General features: G+C 37.0%; 1 protein-coding gene across 5 annotated transcripts in view; it reads left to right on the top strand.

Moving 5' to 3' along the window:
* Positions 1 to 5873: 5873 nt before the first annotated feature.
* Pgm2a (phosphoglucomutase 2) overlaps positions 5874 to 25632 on the top strand; it is a 36793-nt gene continuing 17034 nt past the window's right edge. For 3 of the 5 annotated variants that reach the window (XM_067774698.1, XM_067774697.1, XM_067774695.1), the window contains exons 1-2: positions 5879 to 6016; positions 17926 to 17973. The gene's annotated coding sequence lies outside the window, so the exon portion shown is untranslated. Of the gene's footprint in view, positions 6017 to 17925; positions 17974 to 25632 lie in introns of all 5 variants that reach the window. The other 2 variants (XM_067774694.1, XM_067774696.1) reach the window with 2 other exon arrangements.

Genomic DNA, 25632 nt, shown 5'->3' with positions numbered 1-25632 from the left:
CTTGGCGGTATATTCTGAAATTCAGGAAAAATATAGGTCTCTTAACTATACTGTATCTGCCACTGACGGTTCTGTATCTGAGGATACAATAGGTATTGGGGTCTTTAATGCAGCTGGAAACTATACCATCAAACTAAAGGTTAACACCAGACTAATCTCTTGTTACGGTCTGCTGCTACGGTCTACGGTTACGGTCCACTTGGGAGCGTGTTCGCGCTAGCACACCTAGTGATGGGCGAAAGTGGCGATACCAAAAGTATCGAAAACAAGAAAAAGACAGACCGGCCATCACTAGCGAAAATTGCCATGAGTTTCCGGCAAGATCAAGAAGTGGAAGGGTGGAAAAATTTGGTGATCACAAAACATCCTCGCCGGCGGTGCACATACGCAGGTAATTGTCCAGAAACTAGAAAAGAGTCGATAGCGCAAAGCACTGAAACCGTTCTTTCCGACAAATTTCGTTTCTACGCATCTATTTTGGGTCGTAATAAACTCTGCACCGGTTGTGTTGTGTGGACACAAGGTCCAGTTGAAGTAGGTCGGCGTTCGCAGTCACACTTAGTGAGATAAACCTCTTCCTCTACGTTTACGAAGAACACTACCACCTGCGGAAAAGCGTCCGACACCACCTCCGCCTCCAGGGCCAGCAGTACGCTGCCACGTAATACAATCAACGTCAAAGAGCCAAGTCATCCGGCTCGTACAGGGTAGCGCGAAGCTTTATCGCCACCCGGTTCACTCGGTTACCTCGACCCAAAGCGCCCACCACCACCAACGGCGCCTACTATTATCACGGGCATCACCATCAGTAGTACCTCCCCCAACCCTTCCATTAGCGCCAACCACGAGCACAACAACCACCAGACGTACCGCCACCACCAGTTGCAACGCACACAGCGGGGCTGCGAACATAGGCCTGCGGCCACTAATGTTAACACCTACAACAGGCGGTACCACCGACAACAATACTAGCCGCATCTTTATCAGCTACGTCCATACCGGCTATAACAATACTAGCGCATCTTTATCAGCTACGACCATAACGGCTACAACAATACTAGCCGCATCTTTATCAGCTACGACCATACGGGCTACAATATACCAGCTACAATGACAACCACAGGGCAGCGAACATAGGCCTGCGGCCAGGCCAATTGCGACAACGAATATCAGCGGTTAAAGCGGTGAGTTCGTTCCAATACTGAACTAAATATACGTATGTGTAGCCTCAACCTTGTTCTTTAGCAAGCTACATCCACTTGTAGTAAAGTTAACTTATTATACCATGCAAAAAAAGTAGACGTAACGTAAAGTGAAGTAAGGAGGTTTAATTAACTTAGAAGCATAAAGAAAGAAAAAAACAAAACATATCTTAATGGTCATAGGTAGGCAATTTGTACATTCCGTGAAACAAAAAAAAAGTTTCAGGTATTAAAAGTTGCTTTGCGTTACAGTAAAATTTTACTATTACTTTTTAATTAATGCATTTGTTGCGGATATGTTTTTGGAATGAGCAAAAGGTATTGATATTGTTTCTGTAAGGAATAAAGTTTTATTGGTAATTCAAGTTCAATTGCATTATCAGTTAAAACGCATTAAATTTATATTAAGGGATGCAATTAACGAGTAATGCAAATTAACTTACATTATCAACAACAAACAAAAAAAAAATATATACTATTTTCTATAATCTTTATCAGTAAACTATTAAATTTAGTGATAATGTAAGTTACAGTACATGCAAATTTTTATTGCTTACTGCCATCTTACTAACCGCAGCATGCCCGTGTAAATTGTGAATAATCAATATGGCATCTACTTTATTTCTTTTTTCCATTATCAACCTCAACTCAAGAAGTGAATGCATTGTCGAGTTTAACTTACAAATCATAAAATTTGCAGTGGAACTTAAATTGCTTCATTCTACATGAATATATGTCAAAAATAAATTTATACATATTAAAGTAATATTATTATATACATACATGAAACCTTTCAAATCTGAATTACTTTCTTTGTTCTTTCATTTTATTATTTTAATTTTATTTTTTTGACTGAGTTGAACTAAACACAAAACAATACCAGCACTGACTGGTACATGCAAAACAGTTTACGTTTCACCTGAACAAGTAAAACGATTTCATTAATTTCACTATAAATTTAAAAGTTCACTTTTTGCTTGAACATGTAAATGATTTCGTTAATTTTTCTATGAATTTAAAAGTTCACGTTTTACTTGAACATGTAAATGATTTCGTTAATTTTTCTGTGAATTTAAAAGTTCACGTTTTACTTGAACATGTGAAACAATTTCTTCGAGGAGTATGATTTACCCCAAATTTAGTCTTATAACAATTTTCTTAGTACATAGTACATATTACTGTCATTATACTATGTGTTATACCGAATTGATGTTTTGTTAAACTCAAAATAAGTCTACTACAACAACATATTAATTTTGTAAGGGGGCCCCAATTATCGGAAGTTGTATCCAAACTGTACAGCCCTAAGATAGGTTTGTGAATGAAAAGAGAAAGGGCATTTAACCAAATTTCTACTTTGTATGTAATCTATCTACTATTCATAAGCACATTTACTTACAATTTTTTTTTGCACCAAGCGCTTATAACCCTTGTAAAAAAAAAAAGGAGGTGACATAAATATAGGTATAGCTTTAAATATTTATTTCATAGCATACATACTTTAGTAATAATGATATCGGAATAAACTTGTAATTAGAATAGGAATGCTGGCGTCTACATTCTTTTAGAAGGCACTTAGGTAAAAGAGGTAAGGGGCCACCGAAATTTAGGTGCGTCGGTGGCCATGGTTTTGGAGGGTGGGCTAAGCACCGGGCGTCGCAACAACACCCGCGGCGCCCCTCTGTATATTTGGCCCATTTCTGTTTCTTCTTTTTTTTCATTTTCAGCTTTTTTTTGTATTTAAATTTTCAACAGTTAGTAACCGGTCGTTTCCGGTTCGATTTTTTTTGCGTTATAATGTAGTTTTTTTTGAATTTTTAAATTTTGCTTAACGGTCTGTCCGTGGCATCCGGTTCGACCGAATGTCGTTTTGTTTAGAATTTCCAGCGTTTTGAGTTGCCTCTGCGCTTTTTGAAAGCTGTTAGTTTTGATAGGCATGATAGGAACTTTTTTCTGTTTATGGCGCAGGAACAGTAAGGTAGGCAAGGACCCGCCCCAGCCGACAATGACTAGCCACTGTGCACCACCACATCATGCCGACCGCCTTCCTTACTGCTTCCACCGATAATACGATTCCATAACACTCTCTGACAGCTGAACTTTTAGCCATTAGAGCTGCTGTTAGCAAGCATTTTGCGAATAAAAGCCATTAGCTATCATCCGGTGGCAAAATCCTGAGCCAGATAAATAATTTTGCATGTAAATGCAACAACAACGATTTGAGCCAGATAAATCCAGATAGAAGTCTGGTTCAATTTGTGAGCTAATTACTTCTTTTTAGTTTGGCAAAGCTGCCTTTAATAAACCTACTTTTTCAAAACTAGATGTCGCTGCTTAGCTTTTCGCCGTATGAGTTAAATAAAAACAGCGGCGACATCTGCCTATCACATTTCACTTGTGCGAAAATTTCACGACATCTGCTTCTCAAGTCTCTTAATGATCCAGAACATTCCCGTGAGAATTGAGCGTGAGCCGGAGCTGTAAAACTCACTGGAAGACGGCAATTGTAATTTTTACAGATAGCAAAACATCTTTAATACTTTTACAAACAAATTTTAACGATAATCATATAGTAAGCGATATCATTAATATAGTTGAGAGGTCACAGATTCGGAAATGTGATTTGATCTGGGTTCCGGGCCATGCTGTTTTCAGATTAAACGAGATAGCGGATCAGACTGCGACACGTGGGTTGGAGTCTGGCCTTTGCTCACCACTCAGTATACACCAAAAGATGCTTTAAATTTAATAATACACATACAGAGGCTGCTGGAGTGAAAGCTACAGTGCGGAGTGTCAGTCCAAGGGCTAATTCTTTTATGAAATCTTTCCGTCCTTACCTACTAAGCCTTGGTTCAAGAAGATCGACATGCCGTCTTATGATATAAAACTTAAACCGTATACTGACTGGACATGGATATGACAAACCATATTTCTGCAAAATGGGTATAATTTCCTCAGATATACCTATGTGAGATATGTGGAACACAAGAAAAGATCAATCACTTAGTTTTTAATTGGAAACAATTTGATAATCTTACAACTACGTTTACAGTTTTTTCTATATATAATGATTTAAAAGGTCTCCTCAAAACAAAAGACCTCAAATTATTTTCAGAATTAATAAAATTCATCAAAGAAGCCAACATTGAACTTTAAAAGCTTTTTTTATTACTTTCAGTTTTCATTTAAAAAACTGTTTAATACCTATTGCTAAGCGTCTTTTTTTATGAATTAGAGGAAACATTTTTATAACCGCTGTACTTGTACACAGGGTATTATAACTTTGATTGGTTAACGGTTGGTTGTACAGGTATAAAGGAATCGAGATAGATATAGGCTTCCATATTTCAAAATCATCAGTATCGAAAAAAATTTGATTGACCCATGTCCGTCCGTCCGTCTGTCCGCTAACACAATAACTTGAGTAAATATTGAGATACCTTCACCTTTACACGAGCTTATCTGGACCCTGAATAGATTGGTATTGAAAATGAGGGAAATCGGATGATAACCACGCCCACTTTTTATATATATAACATTTTGGAAAACACAAAAAACCTGATTATTTAGTAAATAATACCGTCCACTTGTGATAAAAGCAATTTTACAAATATTATTAATCATAAATCAAAAATCGATAAACCTATCGTAACAAAATTCGGCAGAGAGGTTGCCATTACTATAAAGAATGCTTCGAAGAAAAATTAACGAAATCGCTTAAGGACCACGCTCACTTTTATATAAAAGATTTTTAAAAGGGTCGTGAACGAATAAAATAAGCTATATCATTGGTATTTAATTTCCCAAGTGGATTTATACCAAAAAATAGGAAAAACTCGAAGAAAAATTGACGGATCCTTCCCTTTCCCTTTAGCAGGAAATATTTCTAGAAAAAATGGACGAGATCGGTTAAAGACCACTTCCACTTTTATGTAAAAGATTTTTAAAAGGGTCGGAGACGAAAATAATAAGCTATATCTTAGCGAAAAAGAGCTTTGTATCAATAGAATTTTACTTTCTAAATTGAATTATAACATTAAATTAGAAAACACTAAAATTTTTGAAAATGGTTATGGCACCGCCCACTTTTTGTCTAAACAATTTTCTATGTTTCGGGAGCCATAACTAGAAGAAAAATTTACTTATCATAACAAAATTGGGTACACATTGCTTATAGCAGAAAATATTTCTAGTAAAAATGGATAAGATTGGTTAAGGACCACGCCCACTTTAATGTAAATGACTTTAACAAGGGTCGTAGGCAAAAATAATAAGTTAAATCTTAGCGAAAAACAGTTTTGTACCAAACAGTAGGGAAATCCCCATATCTGAAGGAAAACTGCATTATTACCCGCTCAAAGTCATTGGTGTTGCCTCTGTATCCTTTTTGCTTCTTTTAAACGAAAATTAGCTCAGAATAGAGCCATATGAATATGTATTATTGCTCAGCCTTGTAACACTATTAAGCACACAAAAGAAACAACAACAGCATTTAAAGTGTACAGCTGGGTATGTAATGTTCGGTTTCACCCGAACCTAGACTTCCTCACTTGTTCTTGTTTATACTACTTAGCTCCCAGCCCAAGTGGCTTTGTTTTATATATTTTTACTGCACACATATGCTATTTAATTATTTTGATCTGGCATTATCAGTTTAGTCGACGCCAATCACCCTCAACACATGTTGAGCAAATAAAAAAAAAAAAAATTACCATCGTAAACAATTCTTTGCGGTCTGTAAAGTAAGAAAGTGTTTTTGCAAGTAAACGGTTTTTTTATCGTTGATAAGGCAATTATATAAACATTTATATGTAAGTAACATTCAAACTTCATTTAAGTTGTAGCTACCAAGGTCCAATTGCAAAATAAGAATGTATATAAGAACACGCCAGAAACGACAACCTATGACTTAGGTGATAAGGAGTGTATAAAATGATAAGATTGCTAAACAAGGGTTAGGTTGATAGCAATCACTAACTGAGTCGAAGTCTGAATAATTGGGATTCTTGGGGGTAACGTTTTACAAGACAGTGCACGACCTAATTTTTATTAAAAATCAAGAGTGGTATCAAAAGAAAATTTTGACTTCTGTCAAAAGATATAAGCAAAAAAATCGGTTCAACTTTTCATGTGGTAGTTGAATTTTGCCAGATTTGTTGTACACATACACACACACACTAAGGAGTTCTGCTCGCATTTCATTTTGATCCCCAAACTTTTCCTCCACAGCGAAGGCATTAATTACATTTCATGTCAAAAGCATGATACAAAAATGGAGGTAGTTCCATTTACGCCCCAATTCTGAGCGTTACCGGTAAAATAGTACCCAGAATATTATGTAACCGAATATCGTTACCAGTTCTTTTATCCGCGATTCTGGCCCAAGTGGTAATGCTGTCATCACCAAAAAACTCACCAGTGTCTGTGGAGAAATTTGAAAGGTAGTTTTCTTCGCTTTCACGGTTGCCACTTTGGTCCATTTGGACCAAAAATGGTCCCTTCCAACCCCATTTGGTCCGCTCGTCCCTTTTCTTCAATTTTTGTCTTTTTTAGGCAGTAGCCACGATTGGTACTTTGCTTTCTTTTTCACTCAGGTAAAAATTCACAATATTGCCCAAAAATTCGCCAGACTTTCGTTAGCCCCATATAATTTTGAATTTACTTCAATGCAACTCTCACCATAAAAAATTGCTCAGTGAATAAAATGCACCACCACAATAACATTTAACCTAGGATATAATTTATGCCAGGCATTAAAAAGTGTTGGCAAATACATTGTCGTTAAATGAAATAACCGACTAATAAAACTCTTGTTTTATAATAATATTAATAATGGCTAGATATTTCGATCGATTATACAACACTATGTAAAATATATAAAAATAAAAATTGCTTCTCGCCTAGCATAGCTTATAGCGAGCACTCTGCCGTGGGCCTAACACTTTCAAAACTTATACAAAGAAATTCTGTACATTACTTCTCGTTTGGCACGTTGATATTTAAATCTTTCTCACCCAGCTCAATGAGTTCAAGGAATTCCAGGACTATTGTGGTGTTAAGATACGCAAGGTAATTGAAAACTAAGGCGCATAATCATAGTCAAAATAAAATAGATTTTAAATATAGTTGCAGCTTTTTGACATAATTTTCTATGAGCTATCTGTCAAAATAGCTGAAACTAAATTTAAAACCTATTTTTATTTGACTATGATTATGCGCCTAAGTATCTTGGCACAAGAAATATTTTAACTCGAAGACAGAAGGAAGCAAATGCAAAAGAGATTTGATTTCGGAAGAAATGTTTTGTATAAAATTATTTCCGTAGGTGCTAGCCTGAGGCCTGGGATCAAAGCTCACACTTACTGAATCTAGGCTCTGATATGAAGTTTAAACGTTAAGGGAAAAAGTAAGCATCTATAAAAATAGCACAATACATATTTCGGCAACACCAGAACGCAAATTTTGAACCATTTCTTACTAAAACCTAACTGCACTATACATTTTAAAATGAGATAATTATTTCATTGCAATCAACAACATAATGCTAGAACCAAGAACTTTGTGACCAAAACTAGGTTCACAACGTTTGGTTGGTGAAAGACATAGACTTATCCTATATCAAAATATAGTGCCATTTTTGGTTGCATGCACATATATTTGTTTGTTCAGCTTGAATTAAAGGAAAATCTTCACAATGTTTAGCAAAATTTTATATGGAAACATCCTAAAATTTTATATTTTATACTAATAAAATAAAACAAAATAATACAAAAATTTGGTCCTTTTTTCGATGAATTTTTGCCCCAAATGAAAACATGGTGTGCAACCGTGTTCGCTTCCCCGAAAATGTCTCACTTGTAGATACGAGGTTAACGAAGAAACGGGACGATGTGTATATGCATATTATGCATGATATGTTTCTACATAGGTATATTGTAATCTATTCTGTGAAAGTGCATAATGTAAACAAATATGTATAGCAAGAGGCAACACTTTTTTACTATTATCTTTACATATTTGCGCTTACAAATCTTTATTTTTCAGTTTTGTCTTTTTCTAAACAACAGCTGTTGTGTGGTTATTTCGATGTAACCACCTACTTTTTTGGGTAAAAAATTATCCGGCTACTTTCGCGGGTAGAATACCAAAAGGGTGTAAAAGTTGCCACATGATTTCGTTACCGTGGTGAAGAATGTTGTTACCACACTAGAATCGGGGCGTTAGTGTGACTACCTTCGTTTGTGTATCATGACCAAAAGTAATTTCGTTTGCTTGAGGCTCAAGTACAAAAAATTTTTTGTTTGTAATTGAAAAAAAAAAAAGGATGTCTAAGTTCGGGTGAAACCGAACATTACATACCCAGCTGTACACTTGAAATGCTGTTGTTGTTTGTTTTGTGTGCTTAATAGTGTTACAAGGCTGCGCAATAATACATATACATATGGTTATATTCTGACCTAATTTTTCTTCGAGTTATGGCTCCCGAAACATAAGGGGGACTCATGTAACCGTATAAATGCCTTATAAAGTGTGTAAACGTATAAATTTATCTAGTTTACGCACGAGCTGTCAAATTTTGTATGAAAAATCATTTACACAATTTGTATAAATTTACGCGCACATTTCATTGTGTAAACGCGGTAAACTCAAAGGAATGCAACCTTGCAGACATTACAGACGGCATTTTCATCAAAAATATCCAACATCAGCAAGTAAAGGCGTTTTAGTTTTGATTTTTCACTTAATCTTGGTATTTTTTAATTTGTATAACAATCAAAAAAATTTTTTTGGAAATAATACAGCTGAAAAACAATCAAGTTTATCAAGAGTATTACTAGGTGCGTTCATATAACCGCGTGTGTAAATGGATATAATTTTACACCTTATAAGTTTATATGCTATCATGAGTCCCCCTATAGAAAATTGCTTAAGCGCAAATTAATGGTAACTTATCCATAACCAGATAAAAGAGCTGATCGAACCAACCTTATCGAAATCAATATAATCGATGATGGTGCCATACCATACCACGCTAACGTCATAACTATACCGTAGCCAACCAAATAATATTTGAGTTGGTCAATTTATTAACTTTTTGTATTTGTATTATTTATTGTTTTGGATACGTTTTGACTAAGAAACTTATTGTTTGTGGAATATGTTTGTAATTTTATGCGCTTTCCTCATTTTTATGAAAATGTCAGTTGTTTAAGGTTATGGCACCATTAATCGATCACAATGGAGGTAGTTATGGAGGTTAAGGAAGTTTAACTGGCCCTTTAGTCATGAAAGTGGCGGTGTCACGCCCATTTTTTAAAATTTGAAGTGTTTCCTATTTATTGTTATAAATCCACTTGGGAAATGAAATACCATTAATATAAAGCTCTTTTTTGCAAAGATATAGCTTATTTTATTCGTCCACGACCCTTTTAAAAATCTTTTATATAAAAGTGGGCCTGGTCCTTCACCGATTTCGTTAATTTTTCTTCAAAGCATTCCTTATAGTAAAAGCAACCTCTGCCGAATTTTGTTACGATAGGTTTAACGATTTTTGATTTTTTATGATTAATAATATTTGTAAAATTGATTTTATCACAAGTGGGCCGTGCCACGCCCATTTTAAAATTTTTTGTTCAAATTTCAAAATTCTAGGTGTTTTCCAAAATGTTATATATATAAAAAGTGGGCGTGGTTATCATCCGATTTCGCTCATTTTCAATACTAATATATTCTGGGTCCAGATAAGCTCGTGCGCCAAATTTGGTGAAGATATCTCAATATTTACTCAAGTTATCCTGTTAACGGACAGACGCACGGACGGACAGACTGACGGACGAACGGACATGTCTCAATTACATTTTTTTTCGATACTGATGATTTTGATATATGGAAGTCTGTATCTATCTCAATTCTTTTATACCTGTACAACCAACCGTTATCCAATCAAAGTTTTAATACCCTGTGTACAAGTACAGCTGGGTATAAATAATTTGCTCAATTGTAATTTCTGCCCCAGTACTTTCGAAAGGAATTGCAAATGTAATTGAAAATTTTTAAATTACATTACAAGGTATGCCAAAAGTAATTAATAATTTCCCATTCCTCAAAAGAATTGCAAAAGTAACTTAAAAATTCTTGGTGTAAAAATATTTTTGCGATTCAAGCGGTGATTTTATGAGGTCATAGTAACTCTTTGGACCATAAGAAAACTTTGTATAACACAAGCACTGTTTTCTATGATTGGCACATTTCTCCTCGTCATATAAGAGGAAGGGTATGGTAAGATTGTATCATCGTAGTTTAGATTTGCTGTTGAGCGGCCGGCCAATTGCTTTGTACGTGGCTAGCAACGTTTATCTTTTTCCCAAGTGCTGCCAGCAAGCAACTTAAGGATTTTGTGGCGTCTTTGTACTTTAGATGCAACTTCAATGGCATACGCCTTGAAGGTGAAAGTGTCACTGAATGTCATCCCTAAGATCTTTGGATCTTTGGATGACTGAGAGTCGGGAGCGTAACATCATCGACGTGAACGTCCAATATTCCACGTCATAAACAGAGTGGCCGTGGGTTTAGCCGGCTAGGTTCAGATAATTTGCCGTCCATCTTTTTATACAAATAGGAAAGGGTCAACGTTCTATAGATTGGAGTAGAGTGCCGTGGCTGACTGTGTCAAAAGCTTTCGACGGCGTTGGTAGTGCTATGCATTTTGCGGAAGCCATGCTGAGTGGCTAGGTGAAGATTCGGAGTAAACTGAGGAAGCAGGAATGTTTCCGATGTCTTCGCTACTGGCGAAATGAGTGATACCGGTCGTTATAACTCATCTTCGTAAGCCGGTTTCCCAGGCTTGAAAACGTGCGTCAGGTAGCTTACTTCTTCAGCGCTAAGGTGTATTGGCATTGGGCCTATCGATTAAGAGGGTTTGACTTTTTTCATGGCATCTTCATCCTCTGTGGGGGTGATGATAATAAGCTGGCCAAGGAAGTACTCCCGTACCAAACGTCAAGGAAATCGCACCATAAATTAATTTTTTTTAGAATATGTCGGTCCCTGATTTATTTCCCGGAAAAATAAGAACGAAAGCGGACCAAGCTGTGAATCTAAAGCATCCACAATTCCCCTTGAACATACACAGAAATATTCATTAAAATCAGTCCAGTTTTTTAGGAGTTCAGTTCAGTCAAACACGTGCATATGATATACATGTACAATGTAACGAAGGTATGATAGGAACAATGTGTAACATAGTCCTTGGCCCTGGTACAAGGACAAACCTCGAATTGTGAGGAGGTGGAAATGTAAGAATAGCTAGTGCCGCTGTACCTTAATTACACTTCAGTTCAAACGATTCTGAGGTTTTAAAGGACAAAACTTTGTCATTGTCTGCTGTAATAATGTTTATTACAATATGGTTCAGAGGAGGTTACTATGGATGCTATCAAAATATCAAGTTTTCCGGAACATTCATGGGGTTAACGTTATGCCAGTTGAATGTATCAAAGGCAATTAAAATGTATGCTTTTTTCCTATAGCAGCCACCCTTTTATAGCGGACGAAAGGAAAGAAGATGCCCTTACTTAGCTGGGCACTTCAAGAGGATAATGATGTGATATTCATTGTTGTTTCCAAATGCCTTCAGTTACCACTCACAAGAAAAATCTGATAAAAAAAATGAAAAGTGTGACCCAAAAAGTCACCACATCAACCGGAGTAAGTTCTTTTACACAGACTAACTTGTAGTTTTTTATCGCAATTCCTTTGAGGAATGGAATGGGAAATTCGAAAGTACTTTTTCCATTACTTGTAATATAATTGAAAGAAATTTCGTATACATTTCCATTTCCTTTCGAAAGTACTGGGAAAGAAATTACAATTGCGCAAAGTATTTTTTATACTCAGCGTGCTTTGAACACAGAGTATATTAACTTTGATTGGATCATATAGACTTCCATATATCAAAATCATCAGTATCGAAAAAAAATTTGATTGAGCCATGTCCGTCCGTTAGCACGATAACTTGAGTATTGAATATTGAGATATCTTCATCAAATTTGGTACACGAGCTTATCTGGACCCAGAATAGATTGGTATTGAAAATTAGCGAAATCAGATGATAACCACGCCCACTTTTTATATATATAAATTTTACTATAAATGTTTTGAAGAAAAATTTACGAAATCGGTTAAGGACCACGCCCACTTGTATATAAAAGATTTTTAAAAGGGTCGTGGACGAATAAAATAAGCTATATCTTTGCAAAAAAGAGCTTTATATCAAAGTTATTTATTTCATTTACCCAGGGGGATTTATAACAATAAATAGGAAAAACATCAAATTTAAAAAAATGGGCGTGGTGCCACCCCTTTTATGACTAAGCAATTTTCTATGTTTCGGGAGCCATAACTCGAAGAAAAATTAGCGGATCGTAATAAAATGGGGTACACAAATTTTCCCTACAGCAGGAAATATTTCTAGAAAAATTGGAAGGGATCGGTTAAAGACCACGGCAACTTAGATATAAAACAAGTCTAAAAGGGTCGTGGACTATAATAATAAGCTATAACTAAGCAAAAAAAAAAACTTTGGAAAAAAGAGTTTTGAATCAATGATATTTCACTTATCAAGTTTTATTTTAAGAGGAAATGGGGAGCCATTTTGTTTTAAACAGGCGGTGCCACGTGTTATGTAGAGAAGTAATTTATCTGAAATGAAATGTACAATTGAAGCTCACGCTGAGTATATAATGTTCGGTTACACCCGAACTTAGACACCTTTACTTGTTTTTTTTTCAATTACAAAGAAATTTTTGTAATCCAGCCTCAAAAAAACGAAATTACATTTGGTATTTTTTTGAGGAATTGAAATTTAATCAATTGGTTTTCTGTGGAGGAAAGGAATTGATTACTTTTTCCAATTACTGAGGAATGTAATGGAATTGAATGTACCCAGCTCTGTACCCACTCACGGTTATTTTATTAAATAGCGGCCGAAGGCCGCCAACGGAGAAAGATGTTCTGTGAAAAAAAAAAAACTATGGATCGGTCCCCATATTTCGAACCCTCTCGCGGTCATTTTATGGTTTTTGTAAATATCTTTCGACAGAAATTAAATTTTTAATTTCGGCCTCTAAAAACGGAGGTTGAAACACCCCTGCTAGACGGCTATCAGTCATTTGAAGCATCAATTCACAGATATGACTGATGGAAATTTACATCACAGCGTAAAGCAAAATTTTTATCAGGTTGTTAGAAGCGACATCAGAGAGGATAAATATAATTAAATAAATATATAAATAAATAAAAATATAATTATATAAAAAGCAACCAGTTCAATACAAACATGAATATCAAATCATTATCCTCTTGAAGTTCCCAGCTAAGTAAGGACATTTTCTTTCCTTTCCTCCACTATAAAAGGGCGGTTCATATAGGAAAACAGCACACATTTTAATTTTCTTTGATACATTCAGCTGGCATAACGTTAACCCCATGAATGTTCCGAAAAACTTTTTTGTCATAAAACCTCAGAAGCGTTTGAACTGAATTGTAATTAAGGTATAGCGGCACTAGATGCACTAGATATTCTTCTGTACCTTATTGTTTTTAAGTCGGGATATTTACATTTCCACCTCCTCACAATTCGAGGTTTGTCCTTGTACCAGGGCCAAGGACTATGTTACACAGTTAATCATCTCCCACGTTTTTGGCAATAAGGCGTTATGCAAAATTTTTGAGTTTGTCGGTAATGGTATCTCCATAGTTCCTATCATACCTTCGTTACAATGTATATGTATATCATATGCACGTGTTTGACTGAACTGAACTCCTAAAAAACTGGACCGATTTTAATGAATATTTTTGTGTATGTTCCAGGGGAATTGTGGATCACAGCTTGCTCCGCTTTCGTTCTTATTTTTCCGGGAAATAAACCAAGGGCCGACATATTCTAAACAAAATTAATTTATGGTGCGATTTCCTTGACATTTGGTACGCGGGTAATTCCTTGACCAGCTTATTATTTGAGAAACTCGTGTGACACTTTATCATGACCCCCACAGAGGTTGACGAAGCCATGAAAAAAATCAAACCCTCTTAATCGATAGGCCCAATGTCAATACACCTTAGCGCTGAAGAAGTAAGTTACCTGACGCACGTTTTCAAGCCTGGGAAACCGGCTTACGAAGATGAGTTATAACGACTGGTATTACTCATTTCGCCAGTGGCGAAGACAGCGGAAACCTTCCTGCTTCCTCAGTTTACTCCGAATTTTCGCCTTTCCACTCCGCATGCCTTCCGCAAAATGCATAGCAATACCAGCGCTGTCAAAAGCTTTTGACACAGTCAACCACGGCACTCTACTCCAATCTATTGAAGGTTCACCATTTCCTATTTGTATAAAAAGATGGACGGGCAAATTATCCGAACTAGCCGACTAAACCCACGGCCATTCTGTTTATGTCGTGGAATATTGGACGTTCACGTCGATGATGTTACACTACCGACTGTCAGTCATCCAAAGATCTTAAGGTGACATTCAGTCACACTAAACCTAACCTAACCTTTTTTTATTTGATTTGATACATCAACTTCCGGCGCAGTACGATTTTGACATTTGTCCATCGAATTTACAAAAACAAAGTACATGGAATTCTTATTTATGTATGTAGGTATGTCACCATGCTGCCACCTTGTATCGTTCCGCCATGATCAATACGAAATCAAATCGTTTATGTTGATTATTAATTTCAAACTATGCTGGCAAAGCTGATTGATGACGGAGTCATTAAGGTGAAAGCATTAGCCAAGCTGATTGCAACTTTTCTCATGAATTTTGACAGTACGAACATATCTCAGAGTATTTTTGACATTACCACCAACGAATTACACAAACAAAGTACATGGAGTTTGCGTGTATGTCCGCTCGCTGTTACCACCTTACGGCTTCACCATGGCTATAGCATTGCCAGCACAATTCAAACATAAAGTATCACGTTTTTGTTAACGTTTTTAACGTTAACGAAAGCTTTTCGTTTCGGTTAAAAACGAGATACAGTTTATCTTGATAATTTCTTTATCGATAATATTTCGAAGTGTTTCAACGGAAACGGTGGAAATTTTTTGATAAACGATTAGCTTAACGTTAAGGTGCATCCCTGATTGCATTGCCAATCAAAGAAAACAGTGCTTGTGTTATACAAAAGTTTTCTCTTATGGTCCGAAAGGTTACTATGGCCTCATAAAATCACCGCTTGAATCACAAAAATATTTTTGCACCAAGAATTTTTCAGTTACTTTTGCAATTACTTTGAGGAATGGGGAATTATTAATTCCTTGTAATGTAATTGGAAAATTTTCAATTACATTTGCAATTCCTTTCGAAAGTACTGGTATAAAGGAATCGAGATAGATATAAAATAGACTTTCCATATATCAAAATCATATCCATTGTTGTATTGAACTGGCTGCTCAAAGTAGTTCTCAGTTTCTTGGAAAACGATACCACAGGGTGGTGTTCTATCCCCGCTTCTATTTAACTTCTACATATCGAAACTCCCTTCGCCACCAGTAGTACTTAATATTGTATCCTACGCCGATGACTGCATGATAATGGCTGCAGGTCCCGACCCATCCATTGATGAGCTTTGTAATGAAATAAACATCTATCGCCCTGATCTCTGTAGCGGCAGCCTGTTGGTTAATGCAGGGTTAATCATATTCGAACATCTACGTAGGGATCTGTGTGCTTACGCCAACAGAGCTATGTATACATGTGTTAGTAACTGGTAGAAAGCAAACACATGTATAGAGATGTACGAATATGTATCTGTTAGTATATGTGGAGATAGTTCGTGTAAATTTGTAGATACCGTATCCCGCCAATGTGAGATTGTGTGTGTTGGGTCCTTCGTCTTTGAGTGAAAAAGGAAAACGGGAAACTTTCAGCTTGTGGGGATTGCTTACGAAATGAGCAAACGGCTTCTTTCAATATCCAAAGTGACTTGAACATAAACGAAAGTGTTTAGTAAAATTTATTTTAAAGTGCCAAAAGTTTTTTTGTTTGGTTTTTTTCTTTTCCCGTTTGCCGTGTTAACGGGCCTACAAGTAGCGGCCCAAGATAAGGAACCAATATCCCGTACCCTGTCCAGCAGCTTAATAGGTGAGTCCAGTGAAGCCCTTTTTTCTAAACCCCTGTGCATGTGAATTAAATAGTGAAAATAAATCAAAAATAAAATTAAAAAAAAATTAATAAATTAATATAAAATAATCATATGTATAAAATGATACAATAAAATAAAACTGCGAAATAATAATAAAATACCAAATTTCTAATGATAATGTGCATATTAAGTAATATTTAAAATAATTTCCGTAAAATGAAAATAAAATACAGTTAAAATAAAATTTTAATAAAATTAAAATAAAGTTTAAATAAAATTAAAATAAAATAACATAAAATTAAAAATAAAATAAAATAAGATAAAATAAAATTAAAATAAAATAAAATTAAATTAAATTAAAATGAAAATAAAATAAAAAAAATAACAAAAAATTTTAATTAAATGAAGTAAAAATAAAGTGAAATTAAATACATAAAATAAAAATAATATTTGAATAAAATGATAAGTTAGTACACATGCATCCCTTAATTTTTTTTCTGAGTCCTTTATATTGTGGTCCCTAAGTTATTTTGTTTCCCCTCTGATTAGGAAGCCAGGTTGAAGTGCATATCAGCACAAAGACACAACTTAACAGACTAATATTAAGTGAGAGGAAGAAGAAGAAACATCAGCACGGTGCCGGAAATCACGAAGAGACAGGTAGAGCCTCCATTCGCGCCTGTCCCGGCACCAAGGAGGATTTTGGATGATACATTTATTGCAGCAGAGGAGAATATCGAAGAGGGGAGGAGCAAGTCTCGAGGAGTACTTATCTATTTTTTTGTGGGCATTTTTTTTTTGGTTTGAATTGCGTTTTTTTTTTATTAGTCTGTTCTATTGAATACTATTGAGTTAGCCGTAGAGTAATTTAGTTTAATAATTTTTGTTTGGTTTCATATTTAATTTTTAATTTTTTTATCTTTTTTTGCACCCTAATATTAATATCTCACTTTCAATTTCGTAAAATTCTTGTTAAATTTTAAGTACATATGTGAATATATGTGTATATAGACACATATATGTATGTCACCAAGCCCCAATTCGGCTATTTTTCCTTTTTGTAGGTAATGGCGTTTTTATTTTTTTGTTTTTATTTTGACCAAAACCACTTGACTCTCTTTTAATTTCCTACCTTTTTTCCTTCTATCACATAATTCTTTTTCGCATATTCGCTTTTGACCATTTTTTTTTTTTTGTTTTCCTTTCTTTCTTGGTTTTTTTTTTGCTTTTGTACTTAAATTCCGTCAGGTCAATAGAGTTTTTTTTTATCTTCACAAAGTTCACGCTAGCCACGTCTTTTGCAATATCAATCTTGATTTTTATCCATAGCTTTTTTTTTATTTTTTTCTATTTGATTATCTTTTTATTTAGTTATTAACATTTTTTTTTTGCATAAGAAAAGGGAGGAAATATTTTACTTCGATTCGGACCGCGACCGCATGTCCGAATAAAGTCAAAACGAAAATATCTCCTCTCCCACGATCGTTGGTAGGTTGGAAAAATTTCCAACATAGAATCCGCTCATAGGTATATGTCAGTTTATGTATGCACTTTTAACTTTTCAGCCAACCCCTCTCTCTTCGACGCAGGCGCCTTCGTTGCTGGATAGATCGGTGAGTGCTAGTTATTAAGTTATGATAATGTTTTCTTAAACTATGTATATACATAAACATATATATATACCATACAATTGAGCGTATGCATAACAGTGGCGGTACGATAAATCCGACTTTTGATTTTGGTGCTTTGACAATTTTTTTTTCTGGTCCTCGCGAACCGTGACTTTAAAAGTTCCCTTTTTTCTTATTAATCATTTACCCTTGGATTTTTATTATCTTACCCTCTGTATTTTGATCGTTTTGGCTTTTTTTCATATTTTCATCCTGAAGTTTTTTTTCATTTATAAAAGTATGAAGCGGTATATAAGTACATACATATACTAATCTATATACGTATATATATATATATATAAATTGGCCTAGTCTAATTATTTTCCTTTTTACCAATTATTTGAATTAATTGGATTAAATTTGTTGAAATTGAATTAAGTATTAGAAATAAATTCCATTGATAAAATAGTTATTTTTTTTTGTGGATTGTAAATACCTTTTTTTAATATATTTTTCGATTGGATTTCCACCTTTCTCTTTTTTTACTTTATTGCCAATTAATTTCGTTTTGTTAAATAAACCTTATTGATCTACCAGTTATTTTTTTTTTTACACCTTATTTTATGGGTTGAAGTCATTTCAAAAATGTCAGGTTAATTAGGCATCAATTTGGTGTGGGTGTTGCACGGGTGTATTAGAGGAGACGTAGATGTGAGGTTACCGTGACAGACTAGACAGATTAGGGACATGGGACATTGACGGACGGACACATGTCAGGCTAAGGGGGCGTTGCTAAAGTTTCGGAGTCAGTGCAACGCCCAAGGCTGCGTCAAGGTTTTACGCAGAAGGGGAGGGATGACTCCACCTGACACGGACAGACCTTTTCTTCCAGCTTTCCTTTTCTTTTCGTAGATTTCAGGCATGAACCTTTTTTTTTGTTTGTATAACTGTAGGTAAGGCGAGTGAGCAAAAACTCACCCCGCCCGACGAGCTAGCAGGGGCTTGCCAGCATGCAAAATGCCACCTCCGCCTTACCCCAACAGTCAGTTTTATAACAATGGCGCCCAACGAATAGCCCAGTTTTTTTATTTTTATTTTTCCCAAATGTCTGTCGATTTGCAATTTTATTTACTTACTTTTTTTTACTTACTAATTTTAACATCAATAGCCCATTTCTCAGTTTCCTTATTTTTTTTTGTTTGCTTCATTCAATTTTTAAAAATTAGTTTGATTTCTCTGTCACTTTCTTTAACAATCTTCTTTCTTCGGCTGGACAGATGACCGTTATAGTGGCAACATCACTTGGACACGTTCGATGTGATTAGTGCCACTGTAACAAATACGAGGGGGGATACTTAGCCGACCGTAGGAGTTCCTTATATAAGCTGCAACGCTTGTATAAGTGGGATCCTGCGGTAAAGCAAGTATGATAGTAGGGAGACGTTTCGAGGGTAGGCCGCTGTTTAAGCTACTGTGCAAGCAGTCCAGCACTGTTTATACATGAGGTTTACAGCGTGCCTGTACCAAAGCTGTTTGCGGCAGTGTGGCAGCCAAGCTTTAGGCTATGCCTTCGAGGCCTGATGTGCCACGCTGAATGGACGGAGTGACGACAAGAATTCAGTTGACCTGGACTTTGACAGATTACAGACGGACGGATTGCATCCACTATGACCTTGCCGAGGTGCAACACCAACACACACCAAATGTCAAATCAATTGATAACTTTTTTTGCAACAACAACAATAACATAACATCTCTTTTAATACTTTTTACCTACTTACAAACATATATATCCATATATATATACATACATATATCTGGATAAATACACGTATATAAGTGCTTATTGAATTCTCTCAGATACACATATATATCCATTTGCATTATAAATTTATATACATATTTATAAGCTTGAATACATATAAACCTATAAAATCCCGATTTTTTTTATCGGCTGTTACTGCCATTGTTTTATATATTTTTGAATTGAAGGTTCGTTTTTTTAGGAAGTTGGATCTTCGATTCCGTCTTTAGCCATATTTTATTTACTTCTATTATTTTTAAAATATATGCTTTTGAGATCTAAAATTTTTGAATTTGAATTTGTTTTTTTTGTCATTGCAATTTTTACTGGTCTGTATATTTTTCTTTATTGAAAACAGTATTTTTATTTGTTTTTATATACTCTTTAATTGATGCGAATACAATTTTTTTGATTTGAGCTTTTTTTAAATTTTCGGATATTTTACTATACATACATATATATATATATTTATTATTGAACTTTTTTTATTTTTTTGCATTGCAAATTTTATTTTGATATTTGATAGCGGCATTTTGAAATATTATATTTCCGGTTAAATATTTGTTGAAATTGAAATTTCCAATCTACTTACTGGATTCAACATTATTCAATTTGAAAATACATTTTATTTCGAAGTCTCTTTGTTGAATTGCATTTTAGTTTTTATTTATGTTTTATTTTTTTGGATTTTGAAATTGCAGTCTTTATACCTTCCTTACGTATTTTTTTTTGCTGAGCACTTCTCTTATTTTGTGGTTTAAACCACAAACTATTGAATTATTGGATTATATCTTTTCATTTTTAGTTTTTTTTGTCTATATTTGAAGTAAATATTGTCACGGATATTAGCATCACTAAGTTATCCCATCACTAAGGCGATGCTAAGGCCATGCCAAGCAGTATTTACGTTAATAATCAAATCAAGAATACACATACATATATAAGGCAGCCCAGAGAGATGTCATACACAGATGCATTTACTTATACGTCTATGTGCGCGCGAGAGACTGTAAACTACAAACATACACATCAATAATTCAATCTTTATGTATCTACATAAACGAATAAATAATTGCGTCTACACATATGTACCATGTACGAATACGAGCAGCGGAGAGTCAATGCGCAAACACATGCATATATCTGAGAAGTTTGAGAGCTACTGGACTAGTAGATTCTGGAAGCGCCTAAAAGATGTATAAAATTGTGCAATTTTAGTTATAGCTGAGAAGTTTGAGAGCTCATGGACAATGCTAGTACATTCTGGAAAAATGCGAACGAAGAAACCAAAGGGTATAAAAGGCAACAGATGTAGAGGCGCTGTAATTCAGTTTGAGTTGAGCTATCAATCAGTTTGATTAAGCACGCGATCTGGCGGCCAATAGTAGAGTTTCATTTGAGTTATCAGTCAGTTTGGTTATTAAGCCAGCGAGTAGCAAAGTATAAGTGTTATTGTGAAGTACTTTAATAAAGGCCATTTTTCCATTATTCAATATTGGAGTTATTTATTCAACAGTTTAGTGATTCGAACTTAGCAGAGGATTGCAAATAGGAGGATTTGCAAGTAAAATCGTTACAATATTAAAGGGCGGCGAAATATCATTGCTCCCTACAGTTTTTTTTGAGTTTTTCGTTTTAAAATCTTGATTTTGCTATATCCTTCTAAAGTTAGATCTTCCTATTGTTTGCAAACCTACATTTGGTGGTCCAAATACCCCACTGCAATTCGAGAAGGTTTTCCGTTTTCTTGAGTGTCTGCCTTCGTGTATGGAAAAGGGTGACGAAGCGGAAGGAGTTGCTGGTGGATTGGGATTATTCAACGCGAATAAGAGGGTGACAAGGAGCGTGAGCAGGGCACTGCAGAATCAAGTCGTTGGTTCCATCTTCACGCAGATCGATACGGGCATACCCCATCCTGTGGATTTTTTACCAACAGACTTTTTTAACAGGTGCACTTCGCGGGTATTCGGTACGGTAAGGGAAGAAATCGTCCGTCCGCCTAGGGTTCGAGTTTCTGTTAGCTTTTATTTTAGCGAGGGGGATAGTAGTCTGAATTTTTCGAGGAAAATCGACCAACTTTTTGAAATGTTAGATACGGAGGAGTCTGGTGCCGTTGGGGGTGCACCTGCAGGTGCAGCTGGAGGAGCAATCCCTACGCGAAGGGAGCCACCAGTGAACGCGGGTGCTGGGGGTTCGGAACCTCGGAGTAGCCAAGCCAGTACGACAGCTGCCAACATCGATCAACTAAGCAACATGATGCAAATGATGGCACAACAGAACGAGCTTATGGTGCAGTACATGAACGAGGTCCGCCACATCCGAGATAATGTTTCGAACCTCAGCACACGCGTAGCTGACATGGAGACATCGACACAGGCGTTAGGGCACCAGTCCCAGCGGGCATCTACTCCAGAGACGAGGAATGTTAGGAATGAATCAGCCAACCAGCGTGTCAATGTAGATGCAGCAGGGGGGGGGGGGGGGGGGGGGTTTCAGGTACCGAAAGGAACACCCAGGACCCACCGAGATGGCAGAAGTTGGACCTGGACAAGTGGCATGTTAAGTTTGATGGTACAAGCAAGGGAATTACGGTGGAGAGCTTCATTTTCAGAATCGAGAAGTTGAGGCAGCAGCACAATATCTCTCACTTCCAGCTCTTCACCGACTTCCATTGTCTCGTAACGGGCTCTGCCTTGAAGTGGTACTGGCAAGTTCTAGAAGATCATGCGGACGAACCCGATTTTGGGTATTTAGAGCTTAAAGCAGAACTTCTGGCCCACTTCAAGACAGCAGAGTCCGATTACGAGATAATACGGGAAATTATGGAGCGCAAACAACAGCCACAGGAAGGGTTCGACGACTTCTACGGTGAGGTCCATAACCTGACTTTCAGTCTGCGGAAAAAAATCAAGGAGAAAGAATTAGTAGGAATAATCCGAGGAAACCTGAAACCCTACCTTGCGAACTTAACCTTCGCATCTAAAATTGAAACGCTGGCTGAGCTTAAGGCGGAATGTAGGCGGGCGGAACGGCTAATTAAAGAAAACTGAAGCAGAGCTAAACCGGTCAACGAACTCGAATATCCCGAAGCGACACCTGGGGATGAGGGGATTAACCGGAAACCCGTAGACGCGATCGCTAATCATGTGAAACCGAAGGCAGCATTCCAACAACAAACACAGTCAATGCCCGGAAGTGCGTCTCAAATAAAGCCTTTTTGTAACCCCAAGCTCGCCACCAATTCCTTTTGTGCGTCCCCTTTCCATCTCATGGTATGTTTTTCGTGTGGTATGCCTGTCGACTTTTTTGTTAAAAATCCGTCCGAGTTGAAGAAAGAGAATCATTGCAAGTCGTCCTTCCATAACATGGTATGTTTTTCGTGTGGCGGTGATATGTCTTTTTGTGTATTCAAAGCGGGTAAGGGAAACTCCCAGCTGGCGGAGATTGCCGGGAGCTCTCGCCAGGGCACAGACTGCCCGGAGACCAACCCAGCTACCAAATTTTAAAAAAGGTTGATAGTAGTTTGTCTAATGAAAATGCGGGGGTATCGAAAGTCGAGCCAAAAAGTCTACATCAACGAAAGTTGGATTATGAGGCCGCTAGACACCGAATTTTTTGTGAGGAAATGTTAGCAAGGAAAACAAACAGGAATTACAATAAAATAAAGAAAATGAGAGAAAAAAGAAAGATCATGAAAAGAATTTTTAATAAAATAGTTTCAACAATTGTCACGTTGAAGGGCGACAACCGTTTCTTCGCTCAAACGAAGATCGGTGACAGGGATGTCTTAGCCTTGCTGGATTCAGGTGCTGGCGCGAGTTGCCTAGGGAAAAATTATGAAAAGGTGATAGAAGGCATCGAGGGTAGCATCATCCCATTAAATAATCACAATATACGTACAGCGAATGGCGGCGAAACGCCGGTGGTTGGTGCTATCACTCTGTCTGTCTTTTGGGATGGAGTGTATAAGGACCTTGAGTTCCTTATCGTGCCAGGCCTCCAGCAAGAGGTTTATTTAGGGGTAGACTTTTAGCAGGCTTTCGATCTAAATGTTGTTAGTCGGGGGGTTAGCACGCGTTCAACCCACACTGCCGTGGCAGAACTTGTACCCGCCGAGGGCGATTTAGCTTTTGATGCCGTGCAGCATGTCCTTACGAGAGAGCAAACTGTGGCTTGAGAAGGGATCAAGGCGCAGTTCCCATCATTTGCTGTTTTGGGTTTAGGGAAAACCAACGTAGAAGAACATGTAATCGAAGTTTTGGATGAGAATCTCCCAGTCAAACAGAGGCACTATCCAATATCACCAGCGATTCAAAAACTTGTCTTTGAAGAACTAGACAGGATGCTGAGTCTAGGGGTGATTGAGGAGGGCAATAGTAGCTGGAGCTCTCCCGTATCGCTGGTGATAAAAGGTGAAAAGAAGCGTCTTTGCCTCGACGCGAGGAAGATCAATGAGCGGACTATAAAGGACGCTTATCCACTTCCGAACATTGACGGGATTCTCAGCCGGCTTCAAAACACTAGGTTTATTTCGGCCATCGACCTAAAGGATGCCTTTTGGCAAATACCGCTCGAAAAGAAATCTAGAGAAAAGACAGCTTTTACATTGCCAGGGCGTCCCCTATACCAATACACAGTCATGCCGTTTGGACTGTGTAACGCAGCGCAAAGAATGTGTAGACTCATGGACAAGGTTATACCCGCTTCTTTACGTGATTCCGTGTTTGTGTATTTGGATGATTTGTTGGTATGCTCCGTAGATTTTTCGTCCCATTTATGTTTGTTGGAAAAGGTCGCTAGCTGTTTACGTGAGGCTAACCTTACCATTAACGTGGAAAAGAGTAAATTTTGTTTTAAAGAAGTTAGATACCTAGGCTATGTAGTGGGCGATGGATGCATCCGTACCGATGCGAACAAGGCTGCTGCTGTGAGGGATTTCCCCGAACCGAAAACACCAAAGCAGCTCCGACGGTTTCTAGGGATGTCAGGCTTGTACCGTCGTTTTATCCAAGACTACGCGACCATTGCAGCGCCGCTGCACGACTGTCTCACTAAAGATAAAATCAAGAAATTTACGACGACAGACGAAGCGAGGAAGTCGTTCGAGCGGCTAAAGCAGAGCCTTATTTCTGCTCCCGTACTGGTACACCCTGATTTCGACGGACGTTTTTACATCTAGTGCGATGCTTCTACAGACGGAGTGGGCGGGGTACTCTTTCAGTTAGACGACGAGAACAACGAACGACCGATAGCTTACATTTCCGCCAAACTAAATAAAGCCCAGCGAAATTATAGCATTACCGAGCTGGAGTGTTACGCGGCGGTGATAAGCGTAAAAAGATTTAGGCCGTACGTTGAAGGTTTGCCGTTCACAATTATAACTGATCACGCGAGTCTGAAATGGTTGATGAACCAGAAAGATCTGTCTGGAAGACTCGCGCGGTGGAGTTTAAAATTGCAGGCCTTCGACTTCCAAATTGAACACCGGAAAGGAGCACTTAACGTTGCTCGAGAGAGGGGATAGCCCGGCTTTAGGTCGTGGGACGAGGCCACACGTTAGGCGCATCAAGGGAAAGGGATTACAGACTTTGAGTTTTTTTTACGCAAGCAACATCGGCGGATGCGAGCCTGTAGCGGCAGCCTGTTGGTTAATGCAGGGTTAATCATATTCGAACATCTACGTAGGTATCTGTGTGCTTACGCCAACAGAGCTATGTATACCTTTGCTAGTAACTGGTAGAAAGCAAACACATGTATAGAGATGTACGAACATGTATCTGTTAGTATATGTGGAGATAGTTCGTGTAAATTTGTAGATACCGTATCCCGCCAATGTGAGATTGTGTGTGTTGGGTCCT

The sequence above is a fragment of the Eurosta solidaginis genome, chromosome 3 (genome assembly GCF_040869045.1).
Source record: "Eurosta solidaginis isolate ZX-2024a chromosome 3, ASM4086904v1, whole genome shotgun sequence".
Taxonomy (NCBI): Eukaryota; Metazoa; Arthropoda; class Insecta; order Diptera; family Tephritidae; genus Eurosta; species Eurosta solidaginis.
Note: the sequence above shows the minus strand (reverse complement) of the source record. Positions and strands in the feature narration are given on the sequence as shown.